We start from the raw sequence: 11838 nt of genomic DNA on the forward strand, positions 1-11838 counted from the left end.
TTCGAACAACTTTACAACACAATTCGGCATCCCGAGCTTGACATTATATGCATCGGCTCCGAATCATGTCTTTGGTCAATAGTTGGGTTGCCCGACTCCTGTGCTTGCTACCTTACGTTCCATCTGATCGGCTAGGGTAGTAAAGGGAGAACTACTATGATTGTGTTTCTGGTTTGTCCGGTTAAGCACCTGAGTAGAGAAAGCTGAAAACTGACTATCATGATGCGGCAAGAGCTGGTCAACCACTCGGCGATTCATTACAATCCTTAGCAATTTTTCCGTATTACACGAAGGACCGTTTCCCGGTCACATATGTAACGCACCCGCATCAGGGTAGCCGCGTACATACTAGGGACTACCTAATAGACCCATTGTCAAACTCCTATAGCTAAGTGAGAGCAATAAAATCGAATAGTCCGATTGTCTGTTTCGCCGCACTAACACCTCCTTTAAGGACCAAGACGTTGGGTTAAGTGTAGTTATGTGCAATTCCGAACACCCCAGTAGCATCTACATGGGGGCTGAAGCCGACGACTGGGAACTCTTAGATATAATAAATGGCCGCACAGGAGGATAAGAACTTTTCATCAAGGAATGAATATATTACAAAACATTTAGTTTGTAACACAAATCCTAGGACAATTCGGCCCCTTTTATTCGAACACTACGTCCTTAGAGCATTGGCCCTCTATAAGGCGAGCACCTTTTAGCACGTCCTCAAAATAGCGCTCCGGTGTGCGGTGGGCCTTGCTTTCGGGAGGACCCTCAACTACCACCTTTTTGGTATTCATTTTTCACCCAGTGCATCTTGACACAGGTGAAAGCTATACGCGCTCCTTCCATACATGACCATGATAACCCGCAAGTATAGGGGATCGCAACAGTTTTCGAGGGTAGAGTATTCAACCCAAATTTATTGATTCGACACAAGGGGAGCCAAAGAATATTCTCAAGTATTAGCAGCTGAATTGTCAATTCAACCACACCTGGAAACTTAATATCTGCAGCAAAGTGTTTAGTAGCAAAGTAATATGATAATAGTGGTAACGGTAGCAAAAGGTAGCAGTAGCAAAAGTAGTGTTTTTGGTATTTTGTAGTGATGATAGCAATAGGAACGGAAAAGTAAATAAGCGAAGAACAATATATGGAAAGCTCGTAGGCAATGGATCGGTGATAGAGAATTATGCCGGATGTGGTTCATCATGTAACAGTCATAACCTAGGGTGACACAGAACTAGCTCCAATTCATCAATGTAATGTAGACATGTATTCCGAATATAGTCATACGTTCTTATGGAAAAGAACTTGCATGGCATCTTTTGTCCTACCCTCTCGTGGCAGCGGGATCCTAGCGGAAACTAAGGGATATTAAGGCCTCCTTTTAATAGAGTACCGGACCAAAGCATTAACACATAGTGAATACATGAACTCCTCAAACTACGGTCATCACCGGTAAGTATCCCGATTATTGTCACTTCGGGGTTAACGGATCATAACACATAATAGGTGACTATAGACTTGCAAGATAGGGATCAAGAACTCTCATATATTGATGAAAACATAATAGGTTCAGATCTGAAATCATGGAACTGGGGCCCTAGTGCCAAGTATTAAGCATAGCAAAGTCATAGCAACATCAATCTCAGAACATAGTGGATACTAGGGATCAAACTCTAACAAAACTAACTCGACTACACGATAAATCTCATCCAAGCCATCACCGTCCAGCAATCCTACGATGGAATTACTCATGCACGGCAGTGAGCATCATGAAATTGGTGATGGAGAAAGGTTGATGATGACGATGGCGACGGATTCCCCTCTCCGGAGCCCCGAACGGACTCCAGATCAGCCCTCGTGAGAGGTTTTAGGGCTTGGCGACGGCTCCGTATCATAAAATGCAATGAATCCTTCTCTCTGATTTTTTTTCTCCCCGAAAGCAAATATATAGAGTTGGAGTTGAGGTCAGAGAGCTCCAGGGGGCCCACGAGGTAGGGGGCGCGCCCTGGGGGGACAGGCACGCCCCCACCCTCGTGGCTAGGGTGTGGGCCCCCTGGTCTTCATCTTTTGCAAGGATTTTTTATTATTTCCAAATAGACGTTCTGTGAAGTTTCAGGTCATTCCGAGAACTTTTGTTTCTGCACATAAATAACACCATGGCAATTCTGCTGAAAACAGCGTCAGTCCGGGTTAGTTCCATTCAAATCATGCAAGTTAGAGTCCAAAACAAGGGCAAAAGTGTTTGGAAAAGTAGATACGACGGAGACGTATCAACTCCCCCAAGCTTAAACCTTTGCTTGTCCTCAAGCAATTCAGTTGATAAACTGAAAGTGATAAAGAAAAAACTTTTACAAACTCTGTTTGCTCCTGTTGTTGTAAATATGTAAAGCCAGCATTCAAGTTTTCAGCAAAGATTATAAACTAACCATATTCACAATAACACATAGGTCTAATGTTTACTCATATCAATGGCATAATCAACTAGCGAGCAATAATAATAAATCTCAGATGACAACACTTCCTCAAAACAATCATAATATGATATGACAAGATGGTATATCGCTAGCCCTTTCTGAGACCGCAAAACATAAATGCAGAGCACCTTTAAAGATCAAGAACTGACTAGACATTGTAATTCATGGTAAAAGAGATCCGGTGAAGTCATACTCATTGTAAACTAACAGTAATGAATGCAAATGACAGCGGTGCTCTCCAGCTAGTGCTTTTTAATAAGAGGATGATGATTCAACATAAAAGTAAATAGATAGGCCCTTCGCAGAGGGAAGCAGGGATTTGTAGAGGTGCTAGAGCTCGATTTTGAAATAGAGGTGAATAATATTTTGAGCGGTATACTTTCATTGTCAACATAACAACTAAGAGATGGCGATATCTTCCATGCTACACACATTATAAGCGGTTCCCAAACAGAATGGTAAAGTTTATACTCCCCCTCCACCAACAAGCATCAATCCATGGCTTGCTCGAAACAACGAGTGCCTCCAACTAACAAGAGTCCCAGGGGGAGTTTTGTTTACAATTATTTTGATTTAGTTTGCATAAAGCATGCGACTGGGCATCCCGGTGACAAGCCACTTTCTCGTGAGTGATGAGCGGAGTCCACTCCTCTTGAGAATAACCCGCCTAACATGGAAGATACGGACAACCCTAGTTGATACATGAGCTATTTGAGCATACAAAACAGAATGTTTATTTGAAGGTTTAGAGTTTGGCACATACAAATTTACTTGGAACGGCAGGTAGATACCGTATATAGGTAGGTATGGTGGACTCATATGGAATAACTTTGGGGTTTATGGAGTTGGATGCACAAGCAGTATTCCCGCTTAGTACAGGTGAAGGCTAGAAAAAGACTGGGAAGCGACCAGCTAGAGAGCGACAACAGTCATGAACATGCATAAAAATTAATCGACACCGAATGCAAGCATGAGTAGGATATAATGCACCGTGAACATAAATATCGTAGAGGCTATGTTGATTTTGTTTCAACTACATGTGTGAACATGCGCCAAGTCAAGCCACTCGAATCATTCAGAGGAGGATACCACCCTATCATACCACATCACAACCATTTTAATAGCATGTTGGCATGCAAGGTAAACCATTATAAGCTCCTAGCTAATCAAGCATGGCACAAGAAACTATGATCTCTAGTTGTCATTGTAAACATGTTTATTCATAATATGCCAAATCAGGAACGATGAACTAATCATATTTACAAAAAACAAGAGAGGTTGAGTTCATACCAGCTTTTCTCATCTCAATCAGTTCATCATATATCGTCATAATTGCCTTTCACTTGCATGACCGAACAATGTGGATAATAATAATAGTGCACGTGCATTGGACTAAGCTGGAATCTGCAAGCATTCAATAAACAGGAGAAGACGAGGCAATATGGACTCTTTTGTCAGATCAACAATAATGCATATAAGAGCCACTTCAACAATTTAATCATGGTCTTCTCCTAACGACCCCCAAAGAAAAGAAATAATACATGGGAAAGCTCCCAACAAGAAAAAAGAAGAATAGGAAATCTTTTTGGGTTGGGTTTTCTTTTTAATTACTAATACAAGCATGGAAAGTAAACTAATAAAAAGCTACAACTAATTTTTTTGGTTTTTCTTAAGGTTTATTAAACACACAAGAAGAAAGCATAAAAAGGAAAATAAACTATCATGGATATACAATGAAAAAGTATGAGCACCGACATCTAAGCAATGAGTGTGTGAACATGAATGTAATGTCGGTGAGAAATACGTACTCCCCCAAGCTTAGGCTTTTGGCCTAAGTTGGTCTATGGCCACGGTTGGCCTGGCGGATATCCATAATAATAGTTGGGGTCGTACTGAGATGCAGCGGCTATCGCCTCCTGAGCTACAGCGTGGCGACGAGGCCTCCGCCCTCCTCTCGTACTCATCTGCCTCCTCTCTGGTAATAACATATCTTCCTTTTGCCTGATAATCAAAGAAGGCAGGAGCAGGGAGAGTAATACGGACAGCACGATTCTGTCAAAGATTAAGCGATACTGGAGAGGTGATTCATTCCTCTCAACAAACTGGTGGTGAACCATAGCATTAAAGTCTAGGTAAGCAGGAGGCAATTCAATATCATCATTACGTATAGGTTACACCAAGAAAATCAGCTAAGCGGGTTGCATAAATTCCACCAAAGAAATCTCCATTAAATCTATTAAGATGCAACCTACGTGCAACAATGGCTCCCAAATTATAAGATTTGTCTCCTAACACAGCACTCCTAAGAATACTGAGCTGACGTTAGGAACACACATATGACATGCTTCATCTTTACCATTAATGCATCTACCTATGAAGAGAGCAAAATAATGTATAACAGGAAAGTGAATGCTCCCTATGGTAGCTTGTGTTATATCTCTAGATTCCCCCATAGTTATACTAGCAAGAAAATCTCTAAATTCAGATTTGCGAGGTTCCCTGACACTACCCCATTGTGGAAGTTTGCAAGCAGCGGTAAAATCCTCTAAGTCCATAGTATAATTTTTTTCATAAAGATCAAACAGGACAGTAGGAGAATTACGTGAAGATGAAAATTCAAACTTCCTCACAAAGGAACTAGTGAGATAGTGGTACTGGAGGCATTTTTCTTCCTCGAAGCTCACAAGATCAGTGTTACGCAAATATGCGTTAAATTCTTCCTTAATTCCCGCTCGATCCATAAAGTTTTCTGAAGGCCATTCACAAGGACGCACTGGAGCGTCTCTTGGTGGCTCTTCATTAGCATCACGCATTGCAAGCCTGGGTCCTTGCTTCCTTGAAGAACCACCTTGGTACATTTTCCTAACCATATTTTTTTCTCTGAAAAATTTCTGAAATTTTTAGTAACTTCAAAATAAAAGTAACCAAACTCAACAAAATTGATAGCAACTACTCCTACAAGTGCCTAGAGCATATATCATGCATCAAAACTACTGTTGACCATATAAATTTGACATGCAAGCTCAAGAACAGGGTCACCTAGGCAGCACAAATTTGCAATGAATAAAGAACTAGAACAAAAACTAATTGGACCAATGGAGGAGTCACATACCAAGGAACAATCTCCCCAAGCAGTTTTGTGAGAGGTGCTTTGAGCAAGGAGATCGAAAATGGTAGCAAAATGAGCTAGAACTCATGCTTGAGCTGGATATTCGTGTTTGTGGGAGGAAGAAGGAGTGTGTGGGTGCAGGAATAAGTGGAGGAGGGCCACCGTGGGCCCACGATGCAGGGGGCGCGCCCAGGGGGTAGGGGCGCCCTCGACCCTCGTGGCCAGGTGGATGCCCCTCCTGCTGTGTTCTCAGTCCCAGATATTCTCAAATATTCCAAAAAAAATCATATTTAAATTTCAGGGCATTTGGAGAACATTTATTTTCGGGGTATTTTATATTGCACGGATAAATCAGATAACAGACAGAAAATATTTATTTTTATTTAATTTAATATAAATAACAGAAAGTAAAACTAGGGTACAGCGAGTTGTGTTTTCCAACTTCATCCATCTCATGATCATCAAAAGGAATCCACTAACAAGGTTGATCAAGTCTTGTTAATGAACTCATTCCGAATAACATGGAACCGGAGAAATTTCGAATAACACTATGTTACCTCAACGGGGATATGCACATCCCCAATAATAAGAATATCATATTTCTTTTTGACGGTAGGAAGAGGAAATTCAAAACCTCCAAAAATAATCAATGGAATTTTTCCAATAGAATTGATATTGTGGACTTGAGGTTGTTTCCTCGGAAAGTGTACCGTATGCTCATTACCATTAACATGAAAAGTGACATTGCCTTTGGTGCAATCAATAACAGCCCCTGCAGTATTCAAAAAAGGTCTTCCAAGAATAATAGACATACTATCGTCCTCGGGAATATCAAGAATAACAAAGTCCGTTAAAATAGTAACGTTTGCAACCACAACAGGCACATCCTCACAAATACCGACAGGTATAGCAGTTGATTTATCAGCCATTTGCAAAGATATTTCAGTAGGTGTCAACTTATTCAAATCAAGTCTACGATATAAAGAGAGAGGCATAACACTAACACCGGCTCCAAGATCACATAAAGCAGTTTTAACATAGTTTCTTTTAATGGAGCATGGTATAGTGGGTACTCCTGGATCTCCAAGTTTCTTTGGTATTCCACCCTTAAAAGTATAATTAGCAAGCATGGTGCAAATTTTAGCTTCCGGTATCTTTCTTTTATTAGTAACAATATCTTTCATGTACTTAGCATAAGGATTCATTTTAAGCATATCAATTAATCGCATACGCAAAAAGATAGGTATAATCATTTCAGCAAAGCGCTCAAAATCCTCATCATCCTTTTTTCTTGGATGGTTTGGGAGGAAAAGGCATGGGTTTCTGAACCCATGGTTCTCTTTCTTAACCATGTTTCCTAGCAACAAAGTCTTTCTTATCGTAACGTTGATTCTTTGATTGTGGGTTATCAAGATCAACAGCAGGTTCAATTTCTATATCATTATCATTACTAGGTTGAGCATCATCATGAACATTATCATTAACATTATCACTAGTTTCAGGTTTATTACCAGATTGTGTTTCAGCATCAGGAATAGAAATATCATTTGGATTCTCGGGTGTTTCAGCAATAGGTTCACTAGAAGCATGCAAAGTCCTATCATTTTTCTTTTTCTTCCTTTTAGAAGGACTAGGTGCATCTATATTATTTATCTGAGGATATTTCTCAATTCTCTTAGGATGTCCTTCAGGATACAGAGGTTCCTAAGTCATTCTACCAGTTCTGGTAGCCACTCTAACAGCATAATCATTATTCTTACTATTCAATTCATTGAGCAAGTCATTTTGAGCTTTAAGTACTTGTTCTACTTGAGTGGTGACCATAGAAGCATGTTTACTAATAAGTTTAAGTTCACCTTTAACATTAGCCATATAATCACCCAAGTGTTCAAGCATATTTGAATTGTATTTCAATTGTCTACCAAAATAAGCATTAAAATCTTCTTGCTTAACCATAAATTTATCAAACTCATCTAAGCATGGGCTAGCAAACTTAGTAAATGGGATTTTAGCTTTATCATATCTATAGAGAGAATTTACCTTTACCACCTGTGTCGGGTTATCAAGACCATGTATTTCTTCAATAGGTAATGGATTAAGATCATATGTTTCTTCAATAGGCGGTAAATTAAGACCATGTATTTCTTCAATAGGAGGTAAATTGTTAACATCTTCAGCTTTAATATCTTTTTCTTTCATAGATTTCTTTGCCTCTTGCATATCTTCAAGACTGAGAAATAGAACACCTCTTTTCTTCGGAGTTGGTTTAGGAATAGGCTCAGGAAGTGTCCAATTATTTTCATTTGTCAACATATTATTCAATAGAATTTCAGCTTCATCTGGTGTTCTCTCCCTGAAAATAGAACCAGCACAACTATCCAGGTAATCTCTGGAAGCATCGGTTAGTCCATTATAAAAGATATCAAGTATTTCATTTTTCTTAAGAGGATGATCAGGCAAAGCATTAAGTAATTGGAGAAGCCTCCCCCAAGCTTGCGGGAGACTCTCTTCTTCAATTTGCACAAAATTATATATATATCCCTTAAAGCGGCTTGTTTCTTATGAGCAGGGAAATATTTAGCAGAGAAGTAATAAATCATATCCTGGGGACTACGCACACAACCAGGATCAAGAGAATTAAACCATATCTTAGCATCACCCTTTAATAAGAACGGAAATATTTTAAGGATATAAAGGTAGCGAGATTTCTCATCATTAGTGAACAGGGTGGCTATATCATTTAATTTAGTAAGATGTGCCACAACAGTTTCAGATTCATAGCCATAAAAAGGATCAAATTCAACCAAAGTAATTATATCAGGATCAACACAGAATTCATAATCCTTATCAGTAACATAGATAGGTGAAGTAGCAAAAGCAGGGTCAGGTTTCATTCTAGCATTAAGAGATTGCTGCTTCCATTTAGCTAATAACCTCTTGAACTCATATCTATCTTTGCAAGCTAAAATAGCTAAAGCAGCTTCCTTTTCAAAAACATAACCCTCAGGAATAACAGGTGATTCATATTTATTAGGGGGAGAGTCTTCATCATCACTTTCATCAATATTATTAGATTCAATATTTTCATTCTCTCTAACCCTAGCAAGTTGTTCATCAAGAAATTCACCAAGTGGCATAGTAGTATCAAGCATAGAAGTAGTTTCATCATAAGTATCATGCATAGCAGAAGTGGCATCATCAATAACATGCGACATATCAGAACGAATAGCACAAGCAAGTTTAGGTGTCGCAAGCTTACTCAAAATAGAAGGTGAATCAAGTGCAGAGCTAGATGACAGTTCCTTACCTCCCCTCATGGTTGAGGGATAAATCTTGGTTTTTGGATCTCTCAAGTTCTTCATAATGATAAGCAGATATAAATCCCAAGTGACTCAAAGAATAGAGCTATGCTCCCCGGCAACGGCGCCAGAAAATAGTCTTGATAACCCACAAGTATAGGGGATCACAACAATTTTCGAGGGTAGAGTATTCAACCCAAATTTATTGATTCGACACAAGGGATCCAAAGAATATTCTCAAGTATTAGCAGCTAAGTTGTCAATTCAACCACACCTGGAAACTTAATATCTGCAGCAAAGTATTTAGTAGCAAAGTAATATGATAGTAGTGGTAACTATAGCAAAAGTAACGGTAGCAAAAGTAATGTTTTTGGTATTTTGTAGTGATGATAACAATAGCAACGGAAAAGTAAATAAGTGAATAACAATATATGGAAAGCTTGTAGGCAATGGATCAGTGATGGAGAATTATGCCGGATGCGGTTCATCATGCAACAGTCATAACCTAGGGTGACACAGAACTAGCTCCAATTCATCAATGTAATGTAGGCATGTATTCCGAATATAGCCATACGTGCTTATGGAAAAGAATTTCCATGACATCTTTTGTCCTACCCTCCCATGGCAGCGGGGTCCTAATGGAAACTAAGGGATATTAAGGCCTCCTTTTAACAGAGTAGCGGACCAAATGATTAACACATAGTGAATACATGAACTCCTCAAACTACGGTCATCACCGGTAAGTATCCCGATTATTGTCACTTCGGGGTTAACGGATCATAACACATAATAGGTGACTATAGACTTGCAAGATAGGATCAAGAACTCTCATATATTGATGAAAACATAATAGGTTCGGGTCTGAAATCATGGCACTCGGGCCCTAGTGACAAGCATTAAGCATAGCAAAGTCATAGCAACATCAATCTCAGAACATAGTGGATACTAGGGATCAAACCCTAACAAAACTAACTCGATTACATGATAAATCTCATCCAACCCATCACCATCCAGCAAGCCTATGATGGAATTACTCATGCACGGCAGTGAGCATCATGAAATTGGTGATGGAGAAAGGTTGATGATGACGATGGCGACGGATTCCCCTCTCCGGAGCCCCGAACGGACTCCAGATCAGCCCTCGCGAGAGGTTTTAGGGCTTGGCGGCGGCTCCATATCGTAAAACGCGATGAATCCTTCTCTCTAGTTTTTTTCTCCCCGAAAGCAAATATATAGAGTTGGAGTTGAGGTCAGAGGAGCTCCAGGGGGCCCACGAGGTAGGGGGGCGCGCCCTGGGGGCAGGCGCGCCCCCCACCCTCGTGGCTAGGGTGTGGGCCCCCTGGTCTTCATCTTTTGCAAGGATTTTTTATTATTTCCAAATAGACGTTCCGTGAAGTTTCAGGTCATTCCGAGAACTTTTGTTTCTGCACATAAATAACACCAAGGCAATTCTGCTGAAAACAGCGTCAGTCCGGGTTAGTTCCATTCAAATCATGCAAGTTATAGTCCAAAACAAGGGCAAAAGTGTTTGGAAAAGTAGATACGACGGAGACATATCATGCGGCAGGACGGCCGCACCACCACTCCATCACTGGCCCCAGCCGGTTCTTCGTCTCACGCACACCGCACTCCCATGGAGGCGCGGGCAGCACTCCTTGCCGCGAACGAGCTCCTGCGCTACCGCCCAGTCGATGACCTATACGAGGAGTGGCTCGACCGCGTCGCCGAGCTCGTCCGCGCCGCAGGGGGCTCCCCGGCGCCGTCCCTCTCTCGTCCTCACCCTCAGCCAGCCACGGGCGACGAGGCCCGAGGCGCACCTCCACCACCCCAGCCCAAAGACGGCGCCTTGGCACCAAGGCGCGCAGCCCCACGGTGCGGTCCGCCACGACCAGTGCCCGCGCGCGAAGAGAGAAGCTGCCAAGAAATCCCAGGGTCGTGAGAAGCTGCACCCGTGCTTCCCGCACCGCCTCGTCAAGACCGTGCACCGCTTGTGGCGGCGCCGCGCGGACCTCGACAAGACCAAGCTCCACCTCCGAGGCGGGCCCCAGTAACCACGACCGGCTGCCGCGCCTTCACCCCCGAGCTCCACAGCGCCGCCTGGCCAGGCAAGTTCAAGCCGGATCTGCCTCCTCGCTACGACGGCACCGCCGACCCTGCAGAGTTCCTACAGCTCTACGAGCTAAGCATCGAAGCAGCCAACGGCGATGAGAAAGTCATGGCGAACTGGTTTCCCATGGCTCTCAAGGATGGGGCCCGCACCTGGCTCCTGAACTTGCAGCACGACTCGATGTCCTCCTGGGACGAGATGCGCGACCGCTTCGTCGCCAACTTCCAGGGCACTCGCGACCGCCCGCCGGCCGCGACCGATCTGCGCCGCATCAAGCAACAACCAGGGGAGACCCTCCAGAAGTACATCCAGCGCTTCAACAACACCGCCTCAAGATCCCCAAGGTCACGGATGAGGCCATCATCTCCGCGTTCTCCGACAGCGTCCGTGATGTCAATATGAAGGAAGAGCTCGCCATCCACGAGGAGCTCTGCATGTCACAGGAGCTGTTCAACCTAGCGACCAGGTGCGCAAGAGCTGAGGAGGGGCACCTTTCCCTCCTTGAGCTGCCGGCCGCAGGTACAGAGGAGAAGAAAGCCAAGGCCAAGGACGTGAAGCGCAAGGAAGCGGTAGTACTAGCTGCGGAGCCCGACACCAAACGGGGCAGAGATCGGCCCGAGTCATCCAAGAAGAGCCGACCGTTCTATGCCTTCCACAACCTAAACACCCACAACACCAGCGACTGCCAAGAGCTCCGACCCCTACGCGAGGGACGCTACGGTCGATGCCCCGAGCGCCGCGACCAGGGCTACGACCGTGGAGGAGGACAAGGGGGCGGACACTGGGATGACCGCGGCCCGCGCCAGGAATGGCGCGACAGGCCTCGTGAGGACCGCTGGCAGGACCATC

Source organism: Triticum urartu, chromosome 3, assembly GCF_003073215.2.
Source record: "Triticum urartu cultivar G1812 chromosome 3, Tu2.1, whole genome shotgun sequence".
Lineage (NCBI taxonomy): Eukaryota > Viridiplantae > Streptophyta > Magnoliopsida > Poales > Poaceae > Triticum > Triticum urartu.